Genomic DNA, 13029 nt, shown 5'->3' with positions numbered 1-13029 from the left:
AGATATTTTTTATGAACTTACCTAAATTTAAATGTATAAAAAAGATAATAATTAAAAATAATTTAAACACGAAAAGGAATTATGAGTAAAAAATTAATCCAAATTAATTTTATCCAAAATAAAAAAAAAATATGTTGCAATATAAATTTAATTAATTACGAAAGAAAATATATAAAAAAATAATTTATTTAATTTTATATATAAAAAAGCACCTTATTTTACTTTTCACTTCAAAACTACTTTTCTTAACTTTTTTTTTCAATGTTTAAATTATTATGCTAACCCCATAAAATAACGAATGAATGCTGCAGTGCAGATTTTTACATTTTTTTTGTACTCCTATAGCTTTTTAGTTTTTTTCATCTCTCAACCACTTTCTACGCTGAAAAAAAATTATCATCTAATTGGATATAAATGATAAAAAAAATATTATTATTAAATTATGATAAAAAAAATACATAAATCGATGCCTTAAAAAATTTTACATTTAAAATGAAATTTACAAAAAAAAATCCTATTGAAAAATTTTCTTTTGTTTATTTTTCTCATCTACTTTTACTCATCTAATGAACAAATTATTGCAAAAAATACAAATTTTGACGACCTTTCTGTCACTCAAATTTAATTTATTTAACCTCTTTTTTTTTGTCGTTTGGACAAACCACTCGCACACTAATGAAATTGTTTTAAATGAAATCAGCAGGATCAAAATTGCCTCAGCGGGAGCCCAGCCAACAAAAAAAAAAAACACGAGAAACGTAATAAAATTAAATAAATAGTAATTAAATATTCACACCACATAAAACACGGCACAGAATTAAGCGGAGAGAGGCCATTATTGTATAAATAACCCCGCACTGGGCGTACAACAAATAGTAATTGGGAAGCAATAAATCATGCGTCGAGTCGAAAAAAAAGTTTTTTTTGCTGTGCGGGTGAAGTATTTTATGACCGTGAGAGGGTAATTTCGCACATTAGTGAAGGTGTTGTGATTTTCAGCTTTTCACGGAGGAATGGAAAGAAGGAGTAAAAACGGAACGACGGAAGTTGTTACTCCATTTCGTCATACTTGATGCAATTAATTCAACGATAAATGTTTACAAATATATCAATTTCCACATAAACACAAGCGACGAACGAAAAAACAACAAGAATTTTATGAATTTTATGCAAATTCGGGAAAATTATTCATGGAAACTGTGTTTTGTTTAGACATTTTGAGCGACATTTAGTACGAAACTGTCCGGTAATGTTTACTTTTTTTTTGTTGCTCGACATATAATTTATGTTATGAGGCATGTTTATTAAATATTTGTCAAATTTCGGTTGAATTTGTTTGTTTACTCGAAAATTAGTTGCATGACGTGGTGAATTAAAAGTAAATTTGATGCAGAAAAATGTTTGCGTTGGCAAGTAAAAAATTCATGGAATTATTTGGATGATGGATTATTTATTAAAATAAATTGAATTAATTAAAAAAATAATTATAAATTAATAAACAAATAAAAATAATTAATTAATTTAATTTAATTAAAAAAATTAATTAAACATTAAAATTAATTAATTAATTTAGGTAAATATTTAAAAAAAATATTTATTTTAATTTAATTTAATTAATTTAATTAAAAAAATATTTAATTTAATTTAATTATTTAAATTCGAATTTAATTTTTTAATTAATTAATTATTTTAATTTATAATTGTTTTTTTAATTAATTCAATTTATTTAAAATAAATTAATAAATAATTTTTAATTTTTGGATCAAAATTGATTAAAAATAATTTAAAAAAAATAGAAAAAAATTAAAACTAATGAAAATTCAGTAAATTTATAAATTTTAATTAACGAAAAATTAAAATTAATTTTATCACGATTTTTAAAATTAAAAACAAAATAAATTTAAAAATTTTTTGTTATAAGTTTAAAAATAAAATAATTTATAAATAATTTTTGATTAAATTAATGTAAATAAAAATTAATTATAAATTATTAAAAAATTTAAATTTATAAATAAATGCATTTTTAAATTTTTATTAACCAAAAATTAAAAAAAAAATAATTAATTAAAAAAAGACACATTTTATCTTTTTTCCCTTTAAAATCCTTTTTTTATTAGCTTCCGTTCAATTTGTTTCAACTCAATTAACACAAACACTATCTTACATCTCGTCTTCTTGCTAGAATTTTCACTTCACCAACAACTCACAAAGCAATTTATTGATGCAATTAATTGAAATTCGCAAGTAGAGAGAGAATATTCGAAAGCATTTTGTTTTGTTTCCATTCTAGTTTTAATTGAATCCATTTGCTGACATGAGAACGAGGCTTGCATAACAGAATTTTCTTTTGTGTGTTGTTTGTGTTAAAAGCGCCAGAAGTCTATTCAGGTGTGTGTTTTGTGCGTCTCACCATTGATTAGTACCTACAACTGACGTTTTCTTAAAAAGCAAAAAAAAAATTACCTGCCTGCCTGGAACAATCTTCAATCTAGACGAGAAGCAAATGGAAATGAATTGCATTGAAAATCTCACATTCATGGGTTTTAATTTACTTTTCATTCTTTTGCTTCTGTGTGTGTTTTGGTGCAAAAACCTTGTCAAGCAGCACAATTTATTTGGTTTTCATTCAAGCAAGAACAACAACATTGAGCGACCATAAGCTTTTGTTTTGCATTTTCCTTTTTGGAATTCAGAGAAAAAAAGGGTAGAAACCACTTATTTGTTGATGAAAACTCGAACGCAGGTAAAAATCCAGTAGTTTACAAAAGAAGTGCCAGAAGGAGAAAGAAAGAAAGGACAAAGAGCGACATGCACGAAAGTTGTCGGACTGTTGTGAATTGTTGTTGTCAAGTATCACATAACACTCTGAACAAATAAAAGGGAAAACAATTGAGGTTGTTCCGAATAGTTTTGCACAGAAATGAAGTTTCACAACACAGACACAGAGGAAAAACGAAAAGAATTTGTAAAGCAATGAAAAATAATCAAGTCGATATTTTTCCTTCGTGTTTATTTTGTTTGTACGAGGACACTTCACCTGTCTTGCAAAATAAAACCAATTAAATATTTATCACAACACATCCGTTCACCTCACACTTGCTTGCGAAATGTTTAGAAAATTTTCAAGAGACGAGAATTCCTGATAATTTAATTTAAAAACTTTTGAAGGAAGTTGAGTGTCGTGTGTGTGTTTGTTGGTGTGACAAACAATTATAATCTAATTATTTATTGTGAATTCGAGTTAAAAAGTAATAAATAATTGTTGTTTGGGTATTATTTGATTACATGTTATGTGGAGCTATGATATGTCAAACTTTTAACTTTTTAATTTAATTCGAGATATTTTACGTTTGAGGGCTCCTGCTGATGATGATTTTTGCTGCTGTTAAATTAAGAGCTGTCAAAATTTTTAAAAATTAAATTTGGTTAAAATTGTCAAATTTTCCTTAAATATAATTTAATTATTTTTATTAATTAAAAAATTAATAGAAAAAAATGAAAAATTTTAATACAAAAATTAATTATTTAATAAATAATTAAAAAAAAATAATATTATCATTTTCTATCAGATTATGAATTCTAAATTTTATTAATTTTTTTTTAATTATTTTTTTATTTTTTTTGAAAAATTATAAAATTTTTTTGAAATACAATTTAAGTTAATTTAATAATTTTAATTAATTTTTTTATATTTTTAATATTTTATTTATTTAATTTAATTGAAAAATATTTAAAATTATTTTAATTTTATTTCTTCGTAAAAAATAGTTTTTTTAAATTTTGGCAGCTTTTTTTTTTTTTTTCATTGCGATTTTCTTTAATGCGCTTCAAATAAATAAAAAAGTTTCACAAAAATCGATAAATAATAAAAAAAAGTCTGTCTTTGTAAATAAGTCAATAAAATAATAAAAATATATAAATAAATATAAAAATCAATTTATTGCACTATATCGAGTCAAACATAGGAGTCAAAACTAAGTATAAGATGAGAAATGTCTGTGAAAAAAATAAGTGTTGATGTTTTTAACTAACATTATATGCGTATAAGATATTTTATAGTAAATAAAGAAGAAAATACAAAGAAAATAAAGTAACGCTTAAAATATAAAATTATTATTAACGCGCATAATTAGCAAACCAAAAAATAATCACTTCCCATTTAATTGTTATTTGTACTTAAAAATAACTCAATTTTTTTTTCAATAATTTTTATCAATCAAAATTATTTAACTTCAAAAATATCAAAAAAAATTAGAAATTTATACCAAAAATATTTTTTTTATTCAAATAATTTTTTTTATACGAAAAAATATCGAAATTGTACGTAAAAAATAGAAATATTTAAAACGCAGCTGGATACCTAAGAAGAAAAATATTGCACTAAATAACACAAATAAACTAAAATAAAAACGAAAATTTATGTTTATAAACGTAAGAAGCCTGTCTTGTAAAAATGAGTCCCAAAAAAAAATAAATAACGACTATTAACGATAAAAATTAAAAAAATAAAAAATTAGTGAATGTAATAAATTGATTAACCTTGGACTAACCAATATACTATAAGGATTTGTACAGAACAGAGATAATGTTATAAAAAAAGAAGAAAATAATAAATTATATTGTAATTGTATAAAAAAAAACAAAACAAACGATAAATATGTATAATGAAGATAAAAATAACGAATAAAATCACGTGATTTGGAAAATTTATAGAATTTTACATTGCAAAAGTTGTTAAGCGAGAGAAAGATAAGGAAAAGGTAAGAATTAAGTGATGAATATTCAATTGAGCCAAACAATAATCAACGAATGCCAAAATACTGATTCAAGTCACGAGTGAAGGTCTTATCTCGAAAGATTCGAATTTAGTAAGTGACTGTAGTTGAGTGTAGTTGCGCAAAAGGGGACCTTTTTGGCCTTTCATTTTATTTTATAATGTTATAAAAGATTTTTAAACATGATAAGAGCGTGACCAAAATATATCTTCTTTTATTGTGTTTCTTTTTCCAATAAATATTTTCCCTTTTCTTTCATTCTCCGTCAGTTGGTTCGGCTTGAAATCAGGCTTCAAATCCTTTATTTATATTTTGTAACTGCATTTTAAAAAATAAAAATGAAAAATTTAAGGTAAGTCTGTCCTTTGAGAAAAACAAAAAAAAACATTAAAAAATAATTTAATTAAAAATTAATAAAAATTTAATTTAATTTTATTTATTTAGAAATTAAATTTTGATTTATTTAATTAAAATTATTTTTTTATTATAATTTTTAAATAATGTTTATAAACCTTAACTTAATAAAGTTTTTTTTCAAATAATTTAAATTAAAAAAAAATTTAAATTAAATAAAAATTTTTTAATTAAATTAAAAATAAATTTTAAATTTTTTTAAATAAATAAATTTAATTTTTTATTTAATTTTTTTATGTGTTAAACATTAAAATAATGTTTTATTTTAATTTTTTTTAATTAAATTTTTATTTTTTTTATTCATATTAGTTCATTTAATATTAATTTTTAATAATAATCTTTTTTAAATTTTTTTAAAATTTACTCTATTAAAAAAAAATTATTTAAAGAAAAGAAATTTAAATTATTTTTTATAATTTTTCAAAATTATTTATTAATTATTAATTTTAATTAAATTAAATTAAATAAAATAAAAATACGCTAACACTGATAACTATTTTTCCAAAAAACTTTCGAAATAAACTTTGTTTTTCCTCTTTTCTCTCTCTGTAAGTGTGTTACGGATGCCATTAAGTGGAAAATCAAACAAAGTTCATCTTTTATTGATTTCGTACGAGTTTGTATAATTTATGGAAATTTTCAATGAGCATCTTTCGAAGAAGTAGAAGAAGAGAATAACAAAAAATAATAATAATCATAAAAATAATGTGGACCTTAACCTTTTATTGTTACGAGCCAATATTAAAAATCGATGATAACACAAGAAAAAACAGCAAGCAAAGCCAATTTAATGCGTAAGTGTGTGTGTTTCACCGAAAGAAAGTTGAGAAAGGATCGGAAGGTATCGAAGAGGAAAGGTATGGAAAAAAAACAAAAATCTGAGAGAAAGATATCAGAAGGCAATTACATTTATTTGAACAACATTAGTGTGTGACAAGATCAGAAATGTCTGTCATCCAATTTTATTTTGTTGTTTTTGATGACAAGAAATCTCGAAGAAAAAAAGAGGAGTTTTTTTTTCGATTATTATTTTGCTTATTTCTCGCTTATGTGCTTCAACATGTGTCCTAGATAAATATTTTATAAGGTGATTGTGTACTTTGGGTCCCTTTTTAGCATGCTGCGGGATTTGTGTACACATGATTGGTCATTCGATTGATTTGCTGTGATTTTCACCAGTTGAGTTCAGTTTCACGTACAAGACGTCTCCATCTTGTTATGGGCCTTAATTTCCTGCGAGTTGCTTTCACTTTTCGACGTGCCATTATCGTGCGCACGAGATAAAGAAGCAATCAAATAAGTGAATTGGAATGAAATTGCTTCCCTTCGTACACAATTCGAGGTATTTTTCGGTAATAATGACATCTCCCCTGTCGATTCGCATCGTCAATACCCGAAACTGCTTGGCGATAAAAGTCATAAAATCTAATGTTTGTGTTTATTACCTTGAATCCTAGACAAGTAACTTCTCTGCAACAAACTTTTTGAATTGAGAGATATGTATCGCTCGAAATAATTTAAAGTTTTTTTTTCTCTGCCACACACGAACGTGGTTCGGTTGTTTGTCTGGTGCTTTTATTGGGGTTTTACTGCTTTCTTTCACGAAAATCGTATTTGGCTTCGAAAGTGTGGAAAAGGTCGCACACTCACACATATAATTTAGTAGTTTATGGTCGCCAAGTTGTCGACAGTTAAGGAACGTTCGTTCGTGTGTCGCTGAGACTAGAAGCAAGTGTTAGAAGAGCTTCGGAAAAAGTTAAATGTGAAAATGGCATGCACGTCTTGTATCAAAACTTTACCTAAAATTCGTTGGATTTGATTGTAAGAGCGCTTTTTGTCTTTTAAATCGTTCAAAAATTATGTGCCTTTTATAAAAAAATAATTTACGCTTTAGTAAAAATCACTTAAGTTTGACTTAATTTACCAATTTTTTTATATGAATTTTTAAAGAAATTTAATTTTTTCCCAATATTTGGTTGAAATTTTAAAAAACCTTTGAATTTTGACTTAATTTAACTTTTTTTTAAATCCAAATCCAAAAATCACAAAAAATTCGTCAAAAAAAAATAATGAAAATTTAATTCAAATTTAATTCAAATACATAAAGGGCGACAATACACAAAAACGATCACTTTCTTCAATGCATCTTAATTTGACCAATTTCTTAAATTTTTCAATAGGAGAGTTTACCATCTCTTCTGTCAAATCACTGTACTCCGTCTTTTGAAGAATTTTTTTGAAAATTTATTTTTTTACAAGTCAATTAGCGGATTTTCTTGCAAATGACTTTTTTTCCTTAAGAGGAGTTCAAATTTTTTCTGATATTTTCACGTTTCTATGTTTCTGAGAAATTGAAGCTGAATAAGTTATTTTCACAAATCTGTGTAGATTATGATTTCTCTGACTCTTGATACTTGTTACCAATTTGTATCAAAGCTTTTTCTCCAAAACTTTGACATTCTCCATTAATTTGACTTCCTTCAGAGAAACCCAAAGATTTGGTTGAAATTTGTCCTTGAATTGACCTTGAACCTAAAATAAAGAAAAAATAATTACAGACAGACATCAAAATACTTACAACTAATTTTCTCATCACAACGCCCTTCCGAAAATTGTGTCAAAAAAGGAGAAAGATTTTTATGGCCTGCTCCCCTCTATTAAATTATTAATCCATTAGCACAATCATAAACGTTTAATTTAATTTCCCGTCAGGTTTTTCGACTTGTAACGTCCTGTCCTGCAAACATGATATTTGCTTATTAAATTATGTTGGTTCCTTTTACAGTACACAATGCAAACATTTGCTTCCAAAAAATTTTACCGCACAACTGCTTCGTTGGGTCAGCTTTCTACATTTTCAAAATAGGTCATTTGATCAATTAAATTCCGTTTTTCAAAAGCAACAATAAACGCACGACTGCGACAACATTTTGAATCTTTTTTCCTGACATCTAACATTGAACGTGCTCGGAATTCCCACTGAAAAAAAAAATCCAGAAAAAAAATTGAATTTACTGCAAAAGTTAGTGATGCAATTCAGGAAGCACGAAGTTTATCTCTTCTCTACTTTTCAATGAATTAACTTTTTTTTTCGAACACGACTGAAATTTAATCCTTTAATGGACACACCTTCCAAAATTAACGGTAATGGATCGGAAAGAAATCGGAATTTTAATTGAATTTCCCTGAAAAACACAACAAAAAAATCAATTTCAATCACTTCGGAGCTGAAGTGAAACAAAAGCGAATAAATGACATAAACTATTTCAAAATTCAATACATTTATTGACAAGTTTATTTTATTCCAAACCAATCAAATTTGATAAATAATAAAATATTATTAGAAGGGTTCACGGGTTGGCGGAGTTATGAAGGAAAAAAGCCATAAAACACTCGTTTTTTTTTGCGTATCAATAAAATAATATTTGCGAATAAAACAAACAAACAGTAAAAAAAAGTTTGCGCGCGTTTGCCTGTATTCAGGTGCAAGAAGTACAATCTAATGTTTGTCGTGTCATAGATAATAAAAAAAATGTTCAACAAAATAGATTTTTCAATTTAGCGAATTCCGTTGTTTTTGTGCAGCGCGGCGTTTGTCTGTGTTTTTATTCAATTCAGAATAATAATTTTATTTATTTTTTTCATTTCTCTCTCTCTCTCTCGCGGTGCGGTGCGGTGCTCAGAACACACAAAATGTGGAACAATGCAATCTTTGAGCAAACATTTTTGTACATATCACGCATTTCCTGTCAGAATTTTACTGTTTTTCGAGGAAATTTTGACACTTTCATGTCATTGGCGTACAAACAAAAATGATAATCAATTTATTCTGTCAGTATCAATTTATTGGAGTTTTATTATTTTATTTCTATTTTGTTTGTGACTGCATTTCTGAAGTAAAATAAAGTTTTAAAAATTTAAGGGATGAAACCAACATGTCAATTTTTTATTGATTTTTAATCAAAACATTTCTTTATTTTTTTATTTTATTTTTTTTAATATTTTATGACAAAAATAAAAATATTTCTTTAAATTTACTAAAAAAAAATTATTTCTAAAAAAAATTACTACTAAAAAGTAAATTTAAAGAAATATTTTTATTTTTGTCATAAAAAAAATAAAATAAAATAAAAATAGTAAAAATTTTTAGTAGTAAAAATTATTTTTAAAGAAGAAAGATAAATAAACAATTTAAGTAGATTTAAAAATCATTATTCTCAACTCGTAATCAACAAAACGTGACATCGACATACGCGAAAACAAAAAAAAATCACTTCAACTAATCTAGTGGCTGAATAACTCACTGACTGACTGTTAAATTGAAATTATGACAAAAGTACAAAAAAAAAGTGAAAAACATGAAAAGTTTGAAAATCGCTGCGTGTTCTCTGTCATTTTGCGTTTGTTTGTTGTTTTAGTCGGTTTGTTGTTCTGATTTTTTTGTTTGTTTTTTTTTTGCAGAATTTATCGATTTTCCAAGAAAAACACTTTATGCAAAAATAGAAAAAATGCATTAAAGATTAAAGGAATGAAAGTTGCTGTCAACACTAATTTTTACTTAAATTTTATCGAAAGCTATTATTTTTAAGCGAACTCTTGGAAATTCGTTAGATGTCATCTTATTTAAATTAAAATATCACATAAACAAATTTTACAAAAAAAAAATCAATTTTTTAAAAAAATTCTTTAAATTTGGCATCAAAAGCTCAAAAAAAAAGTTTTCCCCTTCCCGAGCTTTCGTCTGATTAAAGCATAAATATTAAATTCCAATTCTAATTTTTCCATCTCCTTATTTACATTTCATTCTTTTATCTCTTGTGCACTCCAATAAACAAGACTCCGATACTTTTTCGAGCTTGTAACAAACAAAAATATCAACATACGATTCCATGTTGAAATATTATTTTTCTTTATTTTCAGTCAACACAACAATTCTTGCGAAATCGACAACATATCGATGACGATTGAACTTTTCCGAAGCACGAAGCGTACACGACAGCACGAGAGACAACTTATTATCATGTAAATGATACATTTATGACAACATGTCGATTTGTATCTTATTTCGATTTCAAAATATGAAATTGAATGAATTTCTTCTTGCCAAACATCTGTTCGAGTCATGTCACGTTGATTGTTTTCCTTTTTTTTTTGTTTCTTCCTCTATTTTGTTTGCATGTGCTTCATCATGCATAATGAAGAAGATCAGAGATAATCGATTTTTTTTGCCATCGTCGTCGTTGTTAATATTTAATCGCTCGCAAGTCTCACACATGACTGAAAAACGAGTCTTTTATTAATAAATCAAACGTTATCCCTTCTTAAATACACGAGGAACGTCGGTTTCCTGACCAGAACAGAGAGATGGCTCATTAATAACGTAGTGCAAAAATTTGTAACTTTGGAGCTATTTATTTCAGTGGTTGATGGAGATAACGTTGCCTGCCTGTTATCGTTCAGCGAGTTACTATTTAATGGTAATAATAATGATGATGGTGGTATCTGTTTTCATTCTCTCTTCTCCTTGCGTTCGAACGAGGCAACGAACGTGAATTGAACCAAATTTCCCAAATGTATTATTCAGTTATTAAACAAAATACAATTATGAAGATAAATAGTTTGTGGTTATTTCGGCGCGTTCGAGAATTTTTGCCTGCATGAGGCTCACTTGCCTAATATTGATTGCAAGGTATAAGTAAATAGATTCGTTTCAATGGTATTTATCTTTAATGTTTGGAGTAATTTTTCCGCAAAAGGTGGAAATTTTACGTCATTAAGTGTAAATTTCGAATATTTTTCACTAATTACAGGAGTATTTTACGCTTTAACGAGCACTGCCCACAAGCAAGGTGATTTGCAGAATTGATGGGATGTTTAACGGAGTATTTTTGGAAATTTATAATGAGCGAATTTCAACGAATTATCGTTAATTCAATCTTGGATTCTGTGAAATTTTTTGTTTTTCTACCTTTTTAGTTTTTTTTTCAGGCAGAATTGCGTCATATATTGTTGAAGTATTTTTTCGTCCATGTTGATAGATGATGATAAATGATGACGAGGGTTTGCTTCAGGGCTAGTTTACTTGATTTTAACGTTTTTATCACAAAGTCTTTGGCTTTAATTATGAATTGAGTCAATGTCAGTACATCAGTATCACAGGTTTTAGTTAATATGTTAAAAATTGATGTTTCACTTCACCCGATTACATTATTTCATTGAAAAAATATGGCATGAGATGGTTTCGTGTTAGTTGGGCCTAAAGCAATCGAAAAACCCTGAATTCAAAGTTCTGAAATGAGCTCCAGTAATGCACTAAAAAATGTCTTAAATTTCAAAAGCTCATTCCAAAATTTTGAATTTAGGTTTTTTCGATTATTTTAGGCTAAATGTTTTTCGTTCCAATCTCATGCCATTTTTTTTCGATGAAATTAACGTCCGAAGTTTTCAAAATAAAGTCGACCAACTCCGCGCTAAACTCCAATTTTTTGAAGTCGACTCTATCAAAACTCATGGAAATTATCTTCAGAATGACTTTTTATTCAGTTTCAAGCTTAAAATTGCTCAAAAATTGACTTTTTACAAAAAACTCGATTTTTTGTCAGAATCGTGAAAAATTTTATTTGACTTGCAAAATTTATCACGATTTTAATTCAGCATGAGGAAGAATCGTGAAAAATTTTATTTGTTCGAAAATTGAGAAAATATGAATGGAAATCATCTTCAGAATGACTTTTTATTCAGTTTCAAGCTTAAAATTGCTCAAAAATTTTATTTGAAAATTGAGAAAATATGAATGGAAATCTTGAATGACTTTTTATTCAAAAAACTCAAAAATTGATTTTTTGTCAGCATGAGGAAGAATCGTGAAAAATTTTATTTGACTTGCAAAATTTATCACGATTTTAATTCAGCATGAGGAAGAATCGTGAAAAATTTTATTTGTTCGAAAATTGAGAAAATATGAATGGAAATCATCTTCAGAATGACTTTTTATTCAGTTTCAAGCTTAAAATTGCTCAAAAATTGACTTGGTACAAAAAACTCGATTTTTTGTCAGCATGAGGAAGAATCGTGAAAAATTTTATTTGACTTGCAAAATTTATCACGATTTTAATTCAGCATGAGGAAGAATCGTGAAAAATTTTATTTGTTCGAAAATTGAGAAAATATCAATGGAAATCATCTTCAGAATGACTTTTTATTCAGTTTCAAGCTTAAAATTGCTCAAAAATTGACTTGGTACAAAAAACTCGATTTTTTGTCAGCATGAGGAAGAATCGTGAAAAATTTTATTTGACTTGCAAAATTTTTCACGATTTTAAGTCAGCATGAGGAAGAATCGTGAAAAATTTTATTTGTTCGAAAATTGAGAAAATATGAATGGAAATCATCTTCAGAATGACTTTTTATTCAGTTTCAAACTTAAGATTGCTCAACGATTTTAATTCAATGAAAGAATCGATTTTATGTCAAAATTGAGCATTGAAAGGTAAAAAAAACTCGAAAAATTTGAAAAAAACTCGATTTTATGTCAGCATTTGAAAAATTTTATTTGACTTGCAAAATTTATCACGATTTTAATTCAGCATGAGGAAGAATCGTGAAAAATTTTATTTGTTCGAAAATTGAGAAAATATGAATGGAAATCATCTTCAGAATGACTTTTTATTCAGTTTCAAACTTAAGATTGCTCAAAAATTGAAAGGTACAAAAAACTCGATTTTATGTCAGCATGAGGAAGAATCGTGAAAAATTTTATTTGTTCGAAAATTGAGAAAATATGAATGGAAATCATCTTCAGAATGACTTTTTATTCAGTTTCAAGCTTAAAATTGCTCAA

Source organism: Culicoides brevitarsis, chromosome 1, assembly GCF_036172545.1.
Source record: "Culicoides brevitarsis isolate CSIRO-B50_1 chromosome 1, AGI_CSIRO_Cbre_v1, whole genome shotgun sequence".
NCBI lineage: Eukaryota > Metazoa > Arthropoda > Insecta > Diptera > Ceratopogonidae > Culicoides > Culicoides brevitarsis.
The sequence above is the reverse complement of the archived record's forward strand: the minus strand, read 5'-3'. Positions refer to the sequence as shown.